At 38.9% G+C, this 18,791-nt stretch overlaps 1 pseudogene; it reads right to left on the minus strand.

Moving 5' to 3' along the window:
- Nucleotides 1–152: 152 nt before the first annotated feature.
- LOC122136793 lies at nt 153–15,815 on the minus strand (annotated as a pseudogene).
- Nucleotides 15,816–18,791: the final 2,976 nt, after the last annotated feature.

Here is an 18,791-nt window from a genome sequence, read left to right on the forward strand (position 1 = left end):
GATAGATAGAGAGAGAGAGAGAGAGAGAGAGAGAGAGAGATTATGTGATGATGTTATGTCTCCATCAGTAAGAAAGTACTATAACTGTATATTTATATGTAAATAAGTATCATTAAAATGTTACAGCCATACCAACACTGTAAACACTGTTACTAAGAGGGAACCTGAGAAACATAAGCTACATTTTGACACTGCAGAGAGGGGGAAAGGCAGAGGAGAGCGAGCACCACACCTTTGAAAGGAAGAGGAGGTGGACGTGTCTGCTTTACAAGATCACTCTGAGAAAGTGCCTCCACTATCCAGGAGAGGGCAGTAGAGCAGTACTCCACCTGCGTAACAGGCAAACAGAAAAAGACAGAGAGTGTCGGTCAAAAACCTGAGGTCCCCTTTAAAGCAGAGGTTCATTAATTACATCGCTCGGCTGACAGCTTGGCACATTCTCAAAGCGGATCCACATTCTAAAGGCTCGTACAGTGATAGGGAGAATGACGGATGGGCCTTGGTCTGAGCTGAGCAAGCAAACACAACAGCTGCAGCTAAAATAAGGCAAGGCCCATAGTGTTGCACCCACAGACGCATGTGTGCACTCTGTGGGACGCTGCTGGGATTTAAAAACAGGTTTCAATGTGTTTGATAGCCACAGGTACACAGGTGTGGATAGTCGTCACTAACCTCCGACTCCAGTTTTTTCAACCTGCGATCATGATCGCGAATCTCCGACATCTGCTTCAGGACGCTGTCCACCCTACACACACATATGGACACAAATACACACATTCTGTCATTCAAGACGCCGGTGTCTGATTCAGCAGGAGTTGACAGTCTCTCCCCCCTTCACACGCACATAAACGCGAAACAAGAGCTGCCACTGCAAGGTTACTAAATGCCCCCGGGTGTGTATTACATACAGATCTACTTGTCAGTGATGGATATGTTCTCCACTCACTCATCTTTTTTAGAACTCACATGAGAAGTATGTGAAATAAGCTGCTAATTGTTGATCTGAGAGTATGAAAGAACAGTAACAGGGTTGACTGACTTTGTGGAGGTGCGTTTGAGCCGCTCCGTGTCGCTCTCTCGTTGTTTCTTTCCTTGTGTGGAAAGCAGGTTCTCCTTCAGCGTCGACTCCCATGTGTTTAGCAAACTGGCCTCTTTGCCTTTTAGGTCCAACACTATGGAAAAAGACACACCTCAGGGTTAAAGGGATAGTTCCTTGAAAAATGAAAACCTTGTCATTATTTACTCACCTTAATGTCTGACCAGACCTGTATGACTTTCTTTCTTTTCTGAAGGTAGATGGTAACCAAACAGTCAAAAAACAGTGATGCATTTCTTAGAATATCTTCTTTAAAGTTCCATAGAAGAAGGACAGTCATACAGGTTTGGAACGACATGAGGGAGAGTTTTTGAAAACAGGATTTTCATGGGTGAACTATACCTTTAAAGACAAAATGATCAAATGAGACTGTATATAATGTAGCATCATATATCAGAACATACTAAAGTGTTGGCTCTTATTGGAGGGCAGCCTCTGAATGACTCTTTTGATGAAGATATGGAGGTGGGAGATGATGATGAAGGGCGGGGAGAGGCAGGGGCGCGAGTGGTACTCCGCGATCAGGTTGTAGCGCTGGAACTTCCAGTGTACATCGCTGTGCTCCTGGACTTTATTGAATGTGTAACTGAAGACAAATAACATGAACACACAATCATACCAAGTAATATGGCTAGAGAGGTTGGAAGTTGCATTGTTAATAGATAACCCTGGAAATATTTTTGTCTAAAACTACAAAAAAAAAGACACTATAAATAAAATTTTCAACTGCATACATGCTACACTACACATAATAACAATGTACAATATGAATTATGGACAGCTTGCTTAAAATTGGCTAAAGATTTTCATTTAATTTGTTTTGTTCCATTATTTATGTTCCTTAAAGATTAACTTTTATGATAGAATAAGACCTATGGCAAAAAGTTATTTAAATGTAAAAGAAGGGGAAACGAGCATGAATAATTGAAAAATCCAATATCAGCTGATATACATCCAATCAACATACAGTACTGTTCAAAATTTGGGGGTTGGTACAATTTTTTTATTGTTTTTGATATGAGTCTTTATGCACACCAACCAAATCCAAAGGTTGATAAAAAAATTTAATTGATCAGTTAAAACACTAACACTAAAAAAAACAGTAATAAATTTAAAATAATGGTCTCTATGCACTTGAAAAATGTAATACTTCTATGATGTTCTAGTGTCAAGCATGATCCTTCAGTAAATCATTCGATACTGATTTTATGTGCTCAAGAAACTACTTATTTTCAATGCTCTAAACTGCTCGCTGTGATGCTGAATATTTCTTTTGTGGACGCGGCGATACATTTTTTCTCAGGATTCTTTAAATGAATAGAAAGCCTACAAATGTTTCAGCATTTATATGAAAGATTTTATTTGAATTTCTTTTTGAATATTATAAGTTTCTTTTACTGTCACTTTTGATCCATTTAATGAATCCTTCAAGGAACATAAGCATTCATTTCTTTTTAATCTGACTGACCTGAAACTTTTAAAAGATTGTATATATTAACTAAAACATTTGTAATATCAGCTAATAAATAAATACTTTACTACCTTTCATAAACTGGTTACTTTCACACAGATGCAAATTTGAACTTCAACCGTAATTTTAACTAAGTCATTTCAAAAATATTTATAAAATGAATAAGCACCTTCAACCTGCTTGTGCTCAAGTTCCCATGTAACTAACTTTTTGAGGAAATCTTAGCAATCTCACATCTTGCAGTATATAAGACATTTGTAACATTAGTTTATAGTAGCAGCTACTGTAAGTCCATATAAAATCATTGGTTTTTAATACAAACAGGAAGGCATGTGATGTTTATATTAGTGTTGATGGTGTAGTGTTTTTACCTGAACATTGTAATGAGCAAGTTCACTAACAGAATATTGGTGACTCACAAGTAGACTGGACAGCAGAATAAGAACCAGCCAGTTAGCCTCAGACTGTAAGGCATGGTCTCGCACCTCTGATGGATGAGCAGGGACATTGTCTGTACACTCTTTCTCGCATTGTCAGCTAGAGTCAAAGAACAAAAACTTATTCCAGCCAATCAACAAAAATCAATAAAATCAGCTGAAAGTACAACCAGTTTGGGGGTCAGTAAGTACCACTTTTATTCAGCAAGGTCTGCATTAAATTAATCAAAAGTAAAAGTAAAGACTTCCGCCAAAGAAAGGCAAGAAAAGACAAGACAAAGGGAAACAAGCCCGCCCCGCAACAAATCGCCTTTGACAGCCCCCAGTTTTAAATAGACAAAGGGGACCACCAAAAAGGTTTTGGAAAGGGGTTATACATTGATGGAAAATTGTATCGCCAAAAAAAACCAAACCCCACAAAAACCAGAACGAAACAAAGGGGAAACCCACCCCAACCACAAATTTCATACAGTGGTAGTCTGCCCCATATATCGGTGGCATGTATGGGCCCTGGTAGAAAAAAAAAAACAAACGCGGACCCCCCAATTTAAACGCCAAAACTCAGGGTCGCGGAGGCGTTAGGAGTACAGGGCACAGGGCTCCTGAATTGGGCTTTATTCACCAATTTATGTGCTCCATTTAGGGCCCCACACCCCAAGTAGGAAGGGAAACAGGGGAAGAACGAAAAGGAAAAAAAAAAAAACCCAACCATCTTTTTCCCCAAACACCCTCCGGCAGGACACTCCCACCACCCCGTAACATGATTCACTTCTTAGCAGGCAGGATTATATGCACACTTTTCGCTACCTGGGAACGGTTGAAACTCGAAAAAAAAAAACGGACCCAAAAAGGGACTCCTTTCCTACCATCTTTCCCAAAAACGATGGAGTTTTTGGGGGGAACCCAAGGGTGTTTGTTTGACAAAAAAACTTGAAAAATCAATATATGGGAAGGGAGTCTGAAGCGTGGAAAGAAAACAAAAACCAATTTAGGTCGGGGACCCCACCACCCACCCACACATACCGCCCCCTACGACCGAAATATACGTTCACATGGAAAAAATATCATGTAACAAAAACGAAACGTGCACTAACCAATACAATCACATTGATGGACATACACAGGACAGCTTTCACTGAAGTCAACTGCAGAGACGACAAGACTGAAGAGAGCGGGGGGGGGAGGGCCGTCGATTGTCACCCTTGTTCCAGATGTCTTGGATGTTACAAACTTCATGCTTGGCATATCAGTGGTAGAATTCCTACAAAAAAACGTCTGCGAGCGGAGAGCAAAGAAGTCAGCAGACGTAACGCGGTGCATTATGAACTGTGTGTAAACACAATGGATGATTGGTCGCAACCTGTTGAATCTCCTCACAGACCAGAGTAAAAACCAGAAACATACCACACATGCTCTGAGGGGGGAGGGTCCGCTCGGGAGGCGGGGGGTGAAGTCAACCAATAAGGACCGTAAGCAACGGGAAGGGAAGAGAAGTACCTTCAACACGTTGGCCTGGAAAGGAAGTGGACGGTGCAAACAGAACTGCCGCCATCGGTGCAATATAAAAGCCGTTTTAGGGTGTAGCCTTTTGATGCGGTAATCTAAAAAAAAAATAAAGCAGGTAAGCTCCTACAGCAAGTCAAAGTTAAACAGGATTGGACAATCATGCCATTTAGAACGCACCTTCGGTTTTCCTCTTAAAAGCGTTACAATTCCTCCAACATAGTCCTCCCTGTGAAGACATGTATGACTCGCTTTATTTTATCTGATGTTTCTTTACGTAGAAAATTATTATGGTGCTGAGGAAACCATGAATTACGTGTTTATAAACATCAGAACAACTGACTCGGCGCCATAGGCGCTGTCTAATTCTTCCCCTGATGAAATTCCTCTGGCTTTTCTTCCTTCTCCTGCTCCCTAAGAGCTTCAGAGGCATTAAAACTTTGCCGGGACTGTACCAGAAAGAAAAACTAATCTTGGCCCGAAATATTGGATACTGACTTGAAACTGATTGAGGTTTGTGTAGACCAAGGGAGGCAGGAATAAACGAGAGGACTAGTTTCCACACTTCTGTATTGCTGTCCATGTCTCCCCACACAAATCTCTGACCGTAATAACAAGTCTAGCCGAGAAGTGGAATGTTGGGATGCCGCACCATGAACACAAATTGTAATGAAGAAATACTGGAACCCTCCACAACAGGTAAACATGACCACATGCTTACCTGCCACTCCATCAGCGGCGGAAGAAGGAGGCGGGCGTCAGACCGCGGGGTTGGCATTCTGCCCAGGAAAGGTGGCGCTGCCCCATACCGGTCGACTGCTATGCATGAGCAGCTTTGCAACGAGCGGATCCTCTGCGTTGCTCTGGTAACACTCAATGAACAATTTCTATGAAGACATGAATAAAGCCTGTAATGTAAGATTTATTAATGATTAAAGACTTACTGCTGCAACTATGCATACACACAAAACCAACACACACACACACACACACACCCACACACACAACCACCACAACACCCACACCCACATATTGTGTGAGAAATAAATACCACCGTCTAACTATAAAACCCTTACAAGCATTTTTCACTAGCTGTCTCACACTGTTTGGGCCCCCACTGGAACCCTGAAAATCCCTCCCTCTGTCATCTCTTTAACTGATTCACGCTCAACCATGTGCCAGATTCTCGAAGGTTTGAGCGAGTTCTTTCATGCAGAGATTGGTCTCAGTCTCATGTCTCCAATTGGCTGAGCTCTATTAATATCTTTACACCCAGCAAGGAGCACTCTAGCACCGACTCCCCGCCTCCTAGCATTGACAGCGAGAGCGAGGGAAAGGAGCAAAACAAAGAAAATGTATAATGATAATAGAACCATGGGAAATTATCATGAATCAAAGCACTCATAATATTAATAATAATAGTCATCATAAATAATACATCTGTGGTATTCTGCAATGCAACCCTCCTGCTATGGAAACTTTTACTTGCTGAATAAATGAATATGACATTTCTACAGTTGGCATCAACAGCGTGAATACAGTGGTGTGATACTGAAATCCATGCCACTAGGTGTCAGTATAGAGTCCAGGATCACTGTCATATCCTAACTCATTGCCAAATGTATATTTTCGGACCAAACATCATACGAGATTAGAAAAGAATTTGCAGAAGGAACATGATATGGGTTTCAATTATGACTCTGAAGAAAAAACCCAAACCAAAAACAATACAATTTCCCAGAAGTTAGATAGGACATTCGCTCTGCGATTATGAAAGAACAGCCAGATGAACAGAGCCTATCCAGGGAGTGCATACAGCGCTGCTTCCGGTACACACTCTCAGTCAGCAGCAACTTAATTTCACAGTGCTGAAAGGACGAGACAGAAACTATGATCACAACATTGTGATCTATAATGTATCGGACCACATAGTCAAATCATTTCACCAACCCAATACCTCTGAAAAAACCTGATGGTACCATCATTGCTTTCCTTGAGCCCAGCCCTGTTCTACACCAAGAGGAGCGTAGTTAAAACGGGCTGGCAGACATCTTCATGATCTTCGTGAAAAACACACCCGCAACAAAACCTGGTCACAAACACAAAAAAAAAACCCACCACCCCAGCAACCACAAACCGACAGACAGACGCAGAACAAAAAAACCTCAAATGCACAGATGAATACAAATATCTTAGTGAAGCACACATCATCTATTAGTTCCGGTCATAAGGGGGGTTTTAGATAAGGGCAGTCTCCAACCAAAACCAAACACCCACAAACAAACAGTGCCAACTGGAATTAAAAAAACACATGTGTAGGAAACTGTGAAAAGCGGGGAACAACGACCTATCAATAATAACTAACTCATAAGCATGTTTATAACATGAAAGGGAATTGTAGTTGTATATTTTTCTTGTTTCTCAAGCAAAGGAAATTGTGAAAAGCCCGCTAAATGTATCTTCATACATTCTTGGTTATAGGACGACGTGTGGTGAAGGTACAAGTTATTTGGCAACTTGCTTGAACAATCTAATAAAAAAACTGAAAATCTACTGAAAATTTCAGAGGTTTTTTATTGTTCCATTGTTCATTTGTTTCCCCATGCTTGACAAATTCTTGTGTGTTTTTTGTGAAATTTTTATATTGTTACTTTTTGATAAAGAAACAACAAAGTATCATCTTTCAATTATGTCCTTTTTTCAGGAATTCAGACAATAAATGCTGTTTGAGGCTATTTGCTGTGGGTGACAGGTATATAATTAATTTAAAAACTGCATTATGTACAATAAACAGTGTGTGAATACAATTTTTTTTAAGTGGATTATTATATTTAAAAATAAATAATAACTGAATTAAAGTTGGGATCTGTTGGTTAATCTTAGTATAGTAATGTAAAAGGGGGTCACTTTGGTGTAGGATAGTTTAAAGAGCAATTTGAATAAACAATGTGGGGTACATTTTATCAACCGTCATAATATATATATATCTTGTCTCATAATTTCTCTGTCCAATTCTTTTTTAAATCCTAAAACTATAATGTTGGTGTCAGCATCTGTCCTTCTTACCTCATACTCGAGGGGGATGGTCTCGAGACGCAGACGGGCTTGTGAGGCTGGTGGCGTGGTGATTCTCGTCTGGTAAAGCTAAGCGGGCCTGAGAGCCAGCTCAAAAAAAAGCCCACTCGCTCCTGCAGCCTCCTCTGGAGGAATGAGGACACCAGATTGCAGTCTGACAGTGAGCTTTAAAGGGACTCTCTAAAACGATGATACCGTCAGCATAGTCCAGAATGTTTAAGCGTTTTTCCACAAACAGACGCACAAAATGGGCTTGGTCGTCACCAGCGCATCGGTCATCGATTCCTCCAGGTCTTCATACTAACCAGAAAGATTAAATTCAAGAGCAGCTGTAATATTAAAACACACATTTGGTTTCATTCATGTTGCTATTAATCCTAACCCCTCAGTGGATGTCACCATTAAAGAGTTCACTATTGGCGATATCCACTCTGTCCCCAGGCCACTGCCAGCTTCAGACTCTTCAGTGTACTCGCTAGGATCATTAGCATCCCCGTTTAGCAGCTGAACACACACATGCACGACATAAACCCATAAGTATATACTGTAAACGTGCTGAATTGTCAAAAGCAGGTGATTTTAATCTCACCTCTCACGAGAGCTCTAAGGATGATTCTGTCAAAGTCATCTCGGCCCTTCCTGGTCTCCATGAAACCACAGTGATCAGATCTCGGTTGTAAGTGCCTGTGTGAAAAAGACAAAAGGAGAAAAAGTAACTACAAGTAAAAGAAATACCTTTGGCCTGCATGCACTCTCTATCCAATCTCTTGCTGTATGCTCACCTGATCCACAAGCTTCTCCAGTTCAGCCTCAGAAGGGAAATGCTTCTTAATTTTCTCTCTCACTTGGTCCCTCAGCTCAACACTGGCACTTTTCCTGCTTTCCTCAGCAGTGGTCGCTAAAGTGGGACTCACTGGTGGACTCAGGGGTATGTTGAGATCCTTCAGTATAGCCGCTATCAGGTCTGCCGCTGGACCCCGAGCCGGCCAGCCACCAGCCATGGAGTGGTGTTTTTCAGAGATAAATCCACTCTCTGTTATAAGAAAGATGATATCATTCATTTCAAATATGCTTAAAACTGATTGAACTGATAAAACTGCCATTTTAAACTTTACAATTAAATTTGAGATCCCTAGACACTTTTTATGAGCATTTATGACTGTAAAAGGTGTATAATAAATCACTGGTGGCCCTCATTCCAAAAACAGTGCTAAATGCAAATAGCACATGGACAGCTGGGTTACAGGCTACAGGCATTAAGAAAAGTATGAACAAAACAACATTTAAGTAATTCTTTTAATTTGCATTGTTTTGTTCATGCTTTTGGAGATGACCCAGACTACATTGAATATGGCCTCAGGTACACTCAAATAAACATAAAAAAAATCCTATTAATAAAAATAAAACTATGATTATGTATAATATATTCATATTAAAACAATTAAAATAGGTCTTGTGTTATGACCTCTAGCATTGCAGCATCTCCTGCAATCAGCACACACACAAACAGGAATCTCGATGCTTCCACTACCTGTTAAGGAGAGGAGGAAGACAGATGGTTAATATAAGAGAAGTATAGCATTACTCAAAATTAAATTGAGTAAAAAACAAAACACCCTAAAGGCACTAGCATTTAGCTTCCATTTGTCTCAGAACTGCATTCTCACTCTGATCCACCAGAGGACAGTGCAGTCCTCATATTAACATGCAAAACGTAGCTTGATTTTATTCTTAAAGAGATTATATTGGTGTCTTTTGTGATTGTGGATTACATGTTATGTAATGCCTGCAAAAACAACTTTCCTGTTTTCCTGTGTAGGGACTAATAAACATTACTTACGTACAACTAAATGAAAAAATTCCCTTTACTAAATGAAAATGAAACAGACTTTACTACATACCAAAACACTACTGTTTTTCATATAACAGCACACCGGTGTTTAACCTCCCTCTTCCTTCCTCTCATTCTGTGTTTATTTATTTTATCGAATAAAAGGAAGCGCATGGTTCCTCAGGGATGTGCTTGTGCTTCCCGTGGCAGTCCCTGATGAAGTTGCTAGATAAATGATTTGGGCATTTGCTGTTGTGCTCTGTGCTCAAGAAGACTTTTAGAAATATGTTTTATTTTTCAGTTGAACCGTCTTCTTCTTTCTCTCACCCCAGATGCCAGTGCGCTGATGGAGATGAAGTCCTCCAGGTTGGCTCTGAACATTGTTTCTGTACCTCGGTGTCCAACACTTCCATCATCTATCAAGAGGAAGGCCTGGTGGTTGTTGTCCAGGCAGCTGCATTCATGGGGCATGTTGTGCACATAGTACCGCGCTGGGAAACTACCCTTATAAAGAGTAACCCAAACCATAAGTTTTTACAGAGCAGCCTAGCCAAAGTCCTACAGCAGTTTACAACAATTTTTTTTGACATTCATACATTTTAAGTGTGGTTTTTCTGTCGATACTGAAGCAGAATGGACTCATACGGTAATACCTGTGGGTTTACGAGTTGCTGCCGTTGGTAAATCAGTCCCCAGGGGAGCAACACCAACAGCTATAACTTTGGCCTGGGAAAGAGATGAAGCTGTTGCACAATGATCCCTTACTGCCTCACCTACACAACGGCCAACACCCTCCCTCAGACCTGACGTCATGATCCAAGCCCCTGGAAAAAGAAAAAGATAATGAAAAGTACTATTACCTAAATTACTCAGCAGCTTAATTAAACTGCATGGAAATACATAAAAGTCACAAACACCATCACTAATAAAGGTTTTTACCATAATGCAACACTTCTAGATTAAAGCCATTTACATTCTTACCATATACATAATAAACCTTATCAACACACACAAAGGAGGAATGCCACTGTTGAGTAATACTAGTTTGGCCTGTCTATCACTGACCTTAAGACCAGTCACTAATTACTGGGTGCATGAAAACAGTCATTAGCACTTATTTTCCAGAACATTTCAGTAAAACTACCTGTCCTACCTGATCTACTCTGGTAGGGCCGAAACATGAACTCAGAAGAAACATATCCACATCGGAGTTAAATATTCATAAAACATACTTGGTCTCTGGATGTCTATATGCAGTAATATATGATAAAATTATATGGCCACTGTACTGTCATTATAGATTCATTTTCATTATCAGCTTCATAATTTTAATGACGTATCATTACTTATCACATACACACACACCCACACACACACACACACACACACACACAGTTCAGTCAAGCTTATGGAAAACCTCAGTGAACAAATCTGCCACTTCATTCCCTGCTTAAAGTCTTCACTGTAAAAAAAGTGGTCTCCAGTTTCACAATCTGATATGTCCTGGAAGTTTGTTGTGTGTGTAAGTAAAGGCATGCGTAGACATGCTGAAGTAAAACATTCATCATCACACATTTACTCTGCCATGCAATAATTGCTTTTTTTTATTTTTGATTCATTAATATTATTTTTATTACTACAACAACCACAACAATTCTTCTTCATCATCCATGTAAAATGACTAAAAATAAATAAATAACTGTCTTTATCTTAGTTTTAGCACACAATACTAACCCAGGTGGAAGGGTGGAGGGTGAAGGTAGGGTTAACAGTCCACATGTGATTGGTTAGATAAGTGAGTATAAAGGTTTCAAGCACTCATAACTGAGCTAAAGATATAGGAGCAGTAGAGGTTACCTGTGCTCTGTGCGGCCCGGACTAGACCCTGTCTGATCACTTCTCGCACCCTGGGTTTCACCTTCTCTTTCCCCTCTCCCCCCACCACAGACACCACCAGATTGGGTATCGGCAGGCCCCACTGTGACGTCATCAGCGAGTACACATTGTCTGGAGGTGTATCATGTGCCAGGCGCAGAAACTTGGGGACACAAGATGACACAATGTTTGTATGTATGATATTATTCATAAAACTAAGATACACAGGCATTCGGACATGTTTACACATGCACAAGCATGCAGGCCATTTATGCTGTCACTCACAAACTGCTGAATGTAGGAAGGGATTTGTGTGAAAAGAGAAAGACTGAACAATGGATCTGGCAACACACGGTCTCCACAAAATATCTCAGAGAGGTTTTCTTTTGTTACTGTCTACATTTAATTAGCTTTAATGTGGTTATGAGAAGTGTATGACTTCAGGCTCTGTGGGGTTGGTTAAAGGGAAGTTTATAATTGCTGTGGATTACATGTTTTCATAGTAGTTCTGTAATTGCCCAGCGGCCTGGCATACTTTTAAAGGGAACGACAATAGACGTTATTTTTAATTTTTGACAGGAGTAAAAAAGGAAGCTGTGAGGAACAAGGACACAGTGAGTTCAAGGGATTGTAATGCGGTTTAACAACATGCAAATTGTTCAGTTGATGAAACAGCTTTCCCAAAAAAACTTTCAGTAGACTTTTTGTAATTTCATTTTATATTTTCCAAAATACGCTGGTTGTCTGTGGCACATTTACATAACGTTTAGTAATGATGCACTCTTCCTGTTAAATACACAAATAAATATCTGTGTGTCTATCCCTCAGAGTCTCATTTTCATACAGGTAGAATTCAATATGGTCCACCCTTACTAAGGTCTATATCTTAATGCTTTAGACACCACAAAATAAAAATGAAAAACATTATGATTAAAGTTATTGTTTATTTATTAACAGACCTCTTGTTCATTTCCACACACAGGTTTTAAAAAGGATTCAGTTGATCATGCAAATTCACCATGTTAACCCACAGAAAACTTGTGAGCTCTGCTTCATACATGGCTATACTTTTGATAATAGACAAAGGTTCTTTTTTGTTTATGGAATTTTGCTTACTATTTGCTTATGTGACAGCATCTTTAGTCACTGACATCTAGTGCATTTAATGTTAATGTTAATGACTAGAACCTGAACCTGAAGTTGCATAAAGGCATGCACACTATGAGAATGGAAAAAAGATAACAAACTACATATATTTTCCTCCACTATATATCTTTTTGTAATATACATACATAGTAATTATGTAATTAGGCACTGAAGAAGGTTATGGTGTGACCAAAAGGTTCCTCAGTAACGATGTGGTTTTAATCATCGCATTTGAGAGTTTTTAGTAATTTCTTTAAAGAATAGATCCTCACTGTAAAGTATAACCAATTTATCATACTTGTATTGTCAGATGGAGTTCGTATTTCAAATTACAGTAACTGTGATTGCGCATGCTTGAGGACGTGTAGAAGTAAGTGAGACACCCACTGGACTGTTTCTGCGTCCGGCTCCAGCAAACTCCAGCTGTCCAAAGGCATCGGTGGGGTATTCAGAGGTGTGTTCTTCACTGTCCCACTGGCTGATCACATGATCACCTGCCGATATGGGTGCATGAATGTCCCGTGCTCCACCACACTGGCACAAAGCCCCATTACTGCCACAAAGACAGAGAGAGAGAGAGAAAGAGAACAGGTTTCAGTGGGTTCAGAATTCTGATATATTTACTATTCAAGCCATCATTTCAGAGGAACAGACTTTAAGATAAAAAAAGAAATCAATCTCCTTTTGTGTGTGTGCATGTCATTCATGTTACAATTAATTCATCAAATGAAGACATTAATAGCTGAAATTAAACAGTATGACACATAATGTACACATCATCACTAAAATTAATAAATGAAATGAAAACAGTACGTGCCCAAACCCTGTTGTGAATCATTACATAACAATAGCTTGTAAATGGGAAAAGGACAGGGGAAATGTACTGTTGACAAATGGCTAGGAGTTCACCTTCATTCAAGAAAAAAAGGCATGTTTGTTGACCCACCCTACATTACCAAATCAGCTACTTAATGGCACAGATCATATTACCAGAAGATCAATGTCTGTTTTAAATAATCGAGTATGAAAGGACTGAATAGATTTTCTGCATATGCTAGTAAATCTGAATGCAAGAGAAAATGGAAAATGGCTGTTGTACCTGGATGAGTCCTCCACAAAGGTGGTGCACACTCTCTTTTTTATCATCTTTGGGATCCAGCTCTACAACAGAGACGTTACACAGTAAAGCATGAGTCAGAGACATTTTCACATGCAGGTCCGGTTTCTTTTCTTTCACAGTAAGTGATTGAGGAGAACAAACTATGAGATTACGCTTGAATGGCAAAAGAATTTCCAAGGAAATGTTTTGATGTGTGAAATGCAATTCTAAATCACAGAAACTAACAGCTTATTTGTGACTTCTGCCTACTTACTGCCTAACTATTTCAAAACCAATGACTGCCTCACACATTGAACAACAAAACATGATAATTATAGTAATGAAAATCATAGTACTTAGCCCATAACTTGTTTTAACTATAATTTTATAATAAAATAAAAACCTTTATTCTGGGCGAAGATGGCTGCATATTAGATAACTGTATTTGGAAACTACATAATCAATGGGGGTTATTTTTTAATAATAAAAAAGTTGTTTTGTTTATTAAAACAGATGCTGAGCTGACAAAATAATCAAACCTTTAGGAGCATTCAAAAAAATTAAATAAAAAGAGAAAGGCTTCTTATCTTCTTAGGTTGCTAAAATTAAACGAACAAGGTCAACCAACTACAAACAACAAGCATCATTATCCAACAAAACAACATAAAAACACTAATAAACTTATTACAATTCTGCATAACACTGAATTTATACTAGCTCTGTAATTTGACAAGGTTTTCACATCTTCATCTTGATTTGTTGTATTTTTCAATTTCATTCTCCTATAACAATGTGTATATTTTTATTTAATATATTTTCATAAATGTATATTTCATTTTCTATGTCATGCATGTAATGACTTTCTGAATTGCTTTATTAATTTTGCATTTTGAGAATTATAAAATAGCAATATAGTGAAATTAATAATACACAGAACACAAAAAGTTTTCGCATATCTTAAATGTAAACATCTTATAGGACATACAAATGTGTGTTTATGTATACATATGTATGTATATGCATAAATAGGTCTCCCATCTTCATCCTGTTCACTGAGCAAGTGCAAAACACTGTTAAACAAGCTTATAACTTTAATATAGTGCTTTAAAGTTTGGTTAATCAGCAACATCAGAGACAATCCATCCCAAACCTGACTGGAAAGGCCATTAAAACAGTCATTACCTTTGCATGTAGCTTACAATTGTTGCATATTAAGACACATATCCTATACATTTTACATATTAAGGTGGAGACTTGTTGAAATTTATTAGGAGTGGCAGCAGGACTCTGACTTTGATAAATTGCTTCTGCTTGTCCTCAGTCCACTGGATAAAAGCGTCTAGCCTACTAAACAAATACGCAGCGGTGCAAGACAATATCTAAGTACGGTATGGAAACACGGAAAAGCTTGGGAAACGTTTGTCATTCAACTTCTTACAGGTGCATAAACCTGCACTCACAAAATCGTGACTCCGGACGCCGGTTTTTTTTTTTGCAGTGTCTACAGTTACAGCACTCATATCTAATAGTATTACGTGTCTCCCCTAAATAAATTAGCGCTTTGTACGTGTAGTATGGAAAGCCACCTCGTTTTAACGCAATTGCTAAATAAATTTAACCAACTTGAAAAAGCATGAACAATAAAAAACGGCCATCTTACTTCCGTACTGAGAAATACTTAGGTGACTTTATAACATTATTTTAATAATGTATCAAACACACCTGGTCTTTTTCGGATTTTCTCTCTCCTCCAACTCCTTCAGTCTCTTTCTCGATTTTCTTCATTTTGATCATCTGTCCGTCTTATTGGGGATCAATTATTCTTCAAATGAGATCCATGGGGAGTCCAGATCCAATTACGCTCTAGTTTGCCATCAGCCGGATTCCCGAGATATTTAATGAAACTTTTTCTGAATCCGTGACTTTGAAAGCCCCGCCCACGCTACGAGCCTCTGGACGCATTCCAGCCATAGACTGTATAAAGACAGATTCCAGCACGAGCTCGCGAAGCTCCCTGCGCTGTTGAATTAAAATAACAAACAGCTGTGAGCGGTGAGGGCAGGGAAGACAAATATATGCGGCCTTGATAAGAGCAGTAGAAGAATAGTATGATAAGAGAGAGTTTCCAAATTTGCAGATAACCTGTGATTTATAACCAAAGACATTGATAAGTTTACCGTTTGCTGTGATGATTAATACTAATTACCTCCCGCTGTATTATTTCTTTAAGTAGGCTGTTAAAAACCGGATACTTCTGTTTATCAGAAAAGGTTTCCACTTTTCACGTCCCTACAGGCGTGTCTTTCTGAAATACTATTGACCTTAAGATGCCATTTCGGCGTGGCCAGTTATGCTGGTTTGACTGAACTTAGTTTGAGCTCCAGGAAGTAGCCTAAATAAATAATCACCTGTAAGATTCAAATATTCATTAATTTTCCCCCAGTATATATAGGGTAGGGTACTCTCTCTAGAAAGAAGAATGAAACTTAGAAAGAAATTAAAAGTACAGAAACAAAGACCCAAGAAATAAAGACCCCCCCCCCCCCCCCCCCCCCCCCCATAACCCACCCCCCCCCCCCCCCCCCCACCCCCCCCCCAAAAACAGAAGTCAGAAAGAAAATATGTTAAGGCACACACACAAGGAATTTGACCTGACGACAGTGCAGAAGAAAGCACAAAGACATAGTGCAGACATGCATAGCCTAGGTATAACACAGTAGAGATGGAATATATAACACTAATAAGAAAAACTGAAAATTAAATAATGCACTATATAGACTTAAAAAGTGTAGAACACAATGTAATTGTTAAAATGAATTTACAGATATGTTATTTACAAGGGTGCAGTTTATAAATTTTGAATTCTATGTATAAATATAAGAATGTCAGTTGTGATGGACAATGTATAGGCTAGTTATGGACATTTGAATTGTTTAGGCTGAAGACAGACAGCAGGAAAAGGCTGTTTTTGTGCCTGCTGTACTGGTAGACGGTGTGCTGTAGCTCAGACCAGAGGGCAGCAGTTGGAAGAGAGAGTGGACTCGTTGTGAGGGGTCCAAGGTGATTTTCTTAGCCCTTTTCCTCACTCTAGAGATTTCAAGTTTTGGGGGTTGGGCAGGGTTTCACCGCTAATCCTCTCAGCAGTCCTGACTGTCCACTGTAGTCTTCTGCTGTTTGATTTGGTAGCTGAACCAAACCAGACAGTTGTAGATAAACACAGAACAGACTCAATGACAATCAAGTACAACTGGGTGGCAGGCGAAGGAAGTATACAACCTCTGTTGGGCAATAGAGTCTATGTGAGTGTCCCAGTTCAGGTCCTGAGAGATGGTGGTGCCCAGGAACCTGAATTACTCCACTGTTACAGTGCTGTTCAGGATGGTGAGTGGAGGGAGAGCCGGGGGGTTCCTCCTGAAGTCCACGATCATCTCCACTGTTTTGAGCATGTTCAGCTCCAGGTTGTTGAGACTGCACCAGACAGCCTGCTCTTTTACCTCCTATCTTTAAGCAGACTCGTCTGGATATTACATATGTATATACATATGCTATTACATATGTAATATCGTCAGGATATTTCATAAGACTGAATGAACATTTAATAAATGCCTGTAATTTGTTGTGATTTAAAAAATGAATATTTTTTTAAATCTTTAAAGTTAAGTTAAGCATTTTTATCCAATATATAAACCCATATGATGGGAATATAAACATGTTCTGAATAACAGGAATGCCCAGATTCATTTTAAAATTTAATATGAAATCATTATAATTGGTACGTCCAAATAAAATGCACCAATTCAATGCGTGATGAAGAGGTGTGAATGTTCACACTTTTCAATAAACATTTTGCATCCACCACCATATAATAAAGGACATAATGCAACAAAGGTATAGACAATATACTGTTAAAAAAAAGCACCACTCATAAAACTGAGGTCCCGACTCTTTCTGTGGTCACCGGTCAGTCTCATGGCACTTCTCATAAAGATTATATCCCCGGTGTCCAGGCCAAATTCCCTCCACTAGCCCTTGTCAATCATGGCCTCCTAATAATCCCCATCCACTGATACTGTCTCGATCTTTCTCTCTCCTCTTCACCTGTAGCTGTGTGTGGTGAGCGCACTGGCCCCGTTGTACTGTGGCTGCCGCCGCATCATCAGCAGGTGGATGCTGCACATGGTGATGGCTGAGGAGTATAAATCCCTCATTCAAAACAATGCATTATATTTAGGATTAACTTACCCTTTTATCTACACATGAACAGACAGTCCTTACAACAGCCCTCATCTCTTCAAATACGTGTTAAATTGGTGTACTTTACAGTAAGACCAACTTTAAGATTTTATGCAGTCAAAATAAGACATGATTAATGGTAACAGATTAATGTATCTAACACTTGTTGTTGTTTTTTTTTCTTAAATGCAAACTGCAATTTTAAATGAATGGTGTACATTATCTTTCATGGTAACTTTAGTAAAATCTGTATCGACAGTTGAAGTATTAAACATTTCAATACTACCTTTAGAAAGTCCTTGTTTTGCCCTGAGCTGATTTCAAGGAAGCTTTCACCCTCAAGCGATACATATTTTTACATTTCTAACAATTGATGTCATTGATGTTTAGTCTCCCTAATCTCTCTAGTATAAAGAAGAACTGTCTCACTAGCTACACTTGAAATATTGTACTCTTAAGAAAAAGTCTGTAAAAATATGGCCCATAGCATGGTGTGAATATGAAGGAATTTTCAGTGTTTATAAAATTTTTTACCCATATTTTGAATTACACATTTACACATACACATTGTTTTATGGTTAAATGAAAATTTATGGTTAAACTGAAAATGTGCTGATAATTTCTTGCCAGGACTTTATCTTTTTTTTCTTTCTTACAGTATTATACTTGAGGTAGTTACATTGCAAATATGATTTGTTATAAATGTGCACATTTGTCTGTTTGTTTGCATTTATGTAAAGTCACCATCTACTGCATAACAACTTAAGGTGGGAAACTGTAACATCTGTGCTATATAAGGTTTTATTTTATAACTCAGTAATCAACGGCAAGCCCTATAGATAAATCATATGTACGCCTAAAATTAGGAGAAATAAACAAATCACAAATGATGTTAAACTCCTGCTTTTATGCTTCTAGAGCTTTAAACTGAAAACTGATTGTTTGATTAAGAAAAGAGTCAGACGTCTACATTTGGAAGGGCAAATTTGAAAGTTTATCTCTCATGTGACCTTCAAAATTACTAC

Source organism: Cyprinus carpio, chromosome B3 (genome assembly GCF_018340385.1).
Source record: "Cyprinus carpio isolate SPL01 chromosome B3, ASM1834038v1, whole genome shotgun sequence".
NCBI classification, from domain to species: Eukaryota; Metazoa; Chordata; class Actinopteri; order Cypriniformes; family Cyprinidae; genus Cyprinus; species Cyprinus carpio.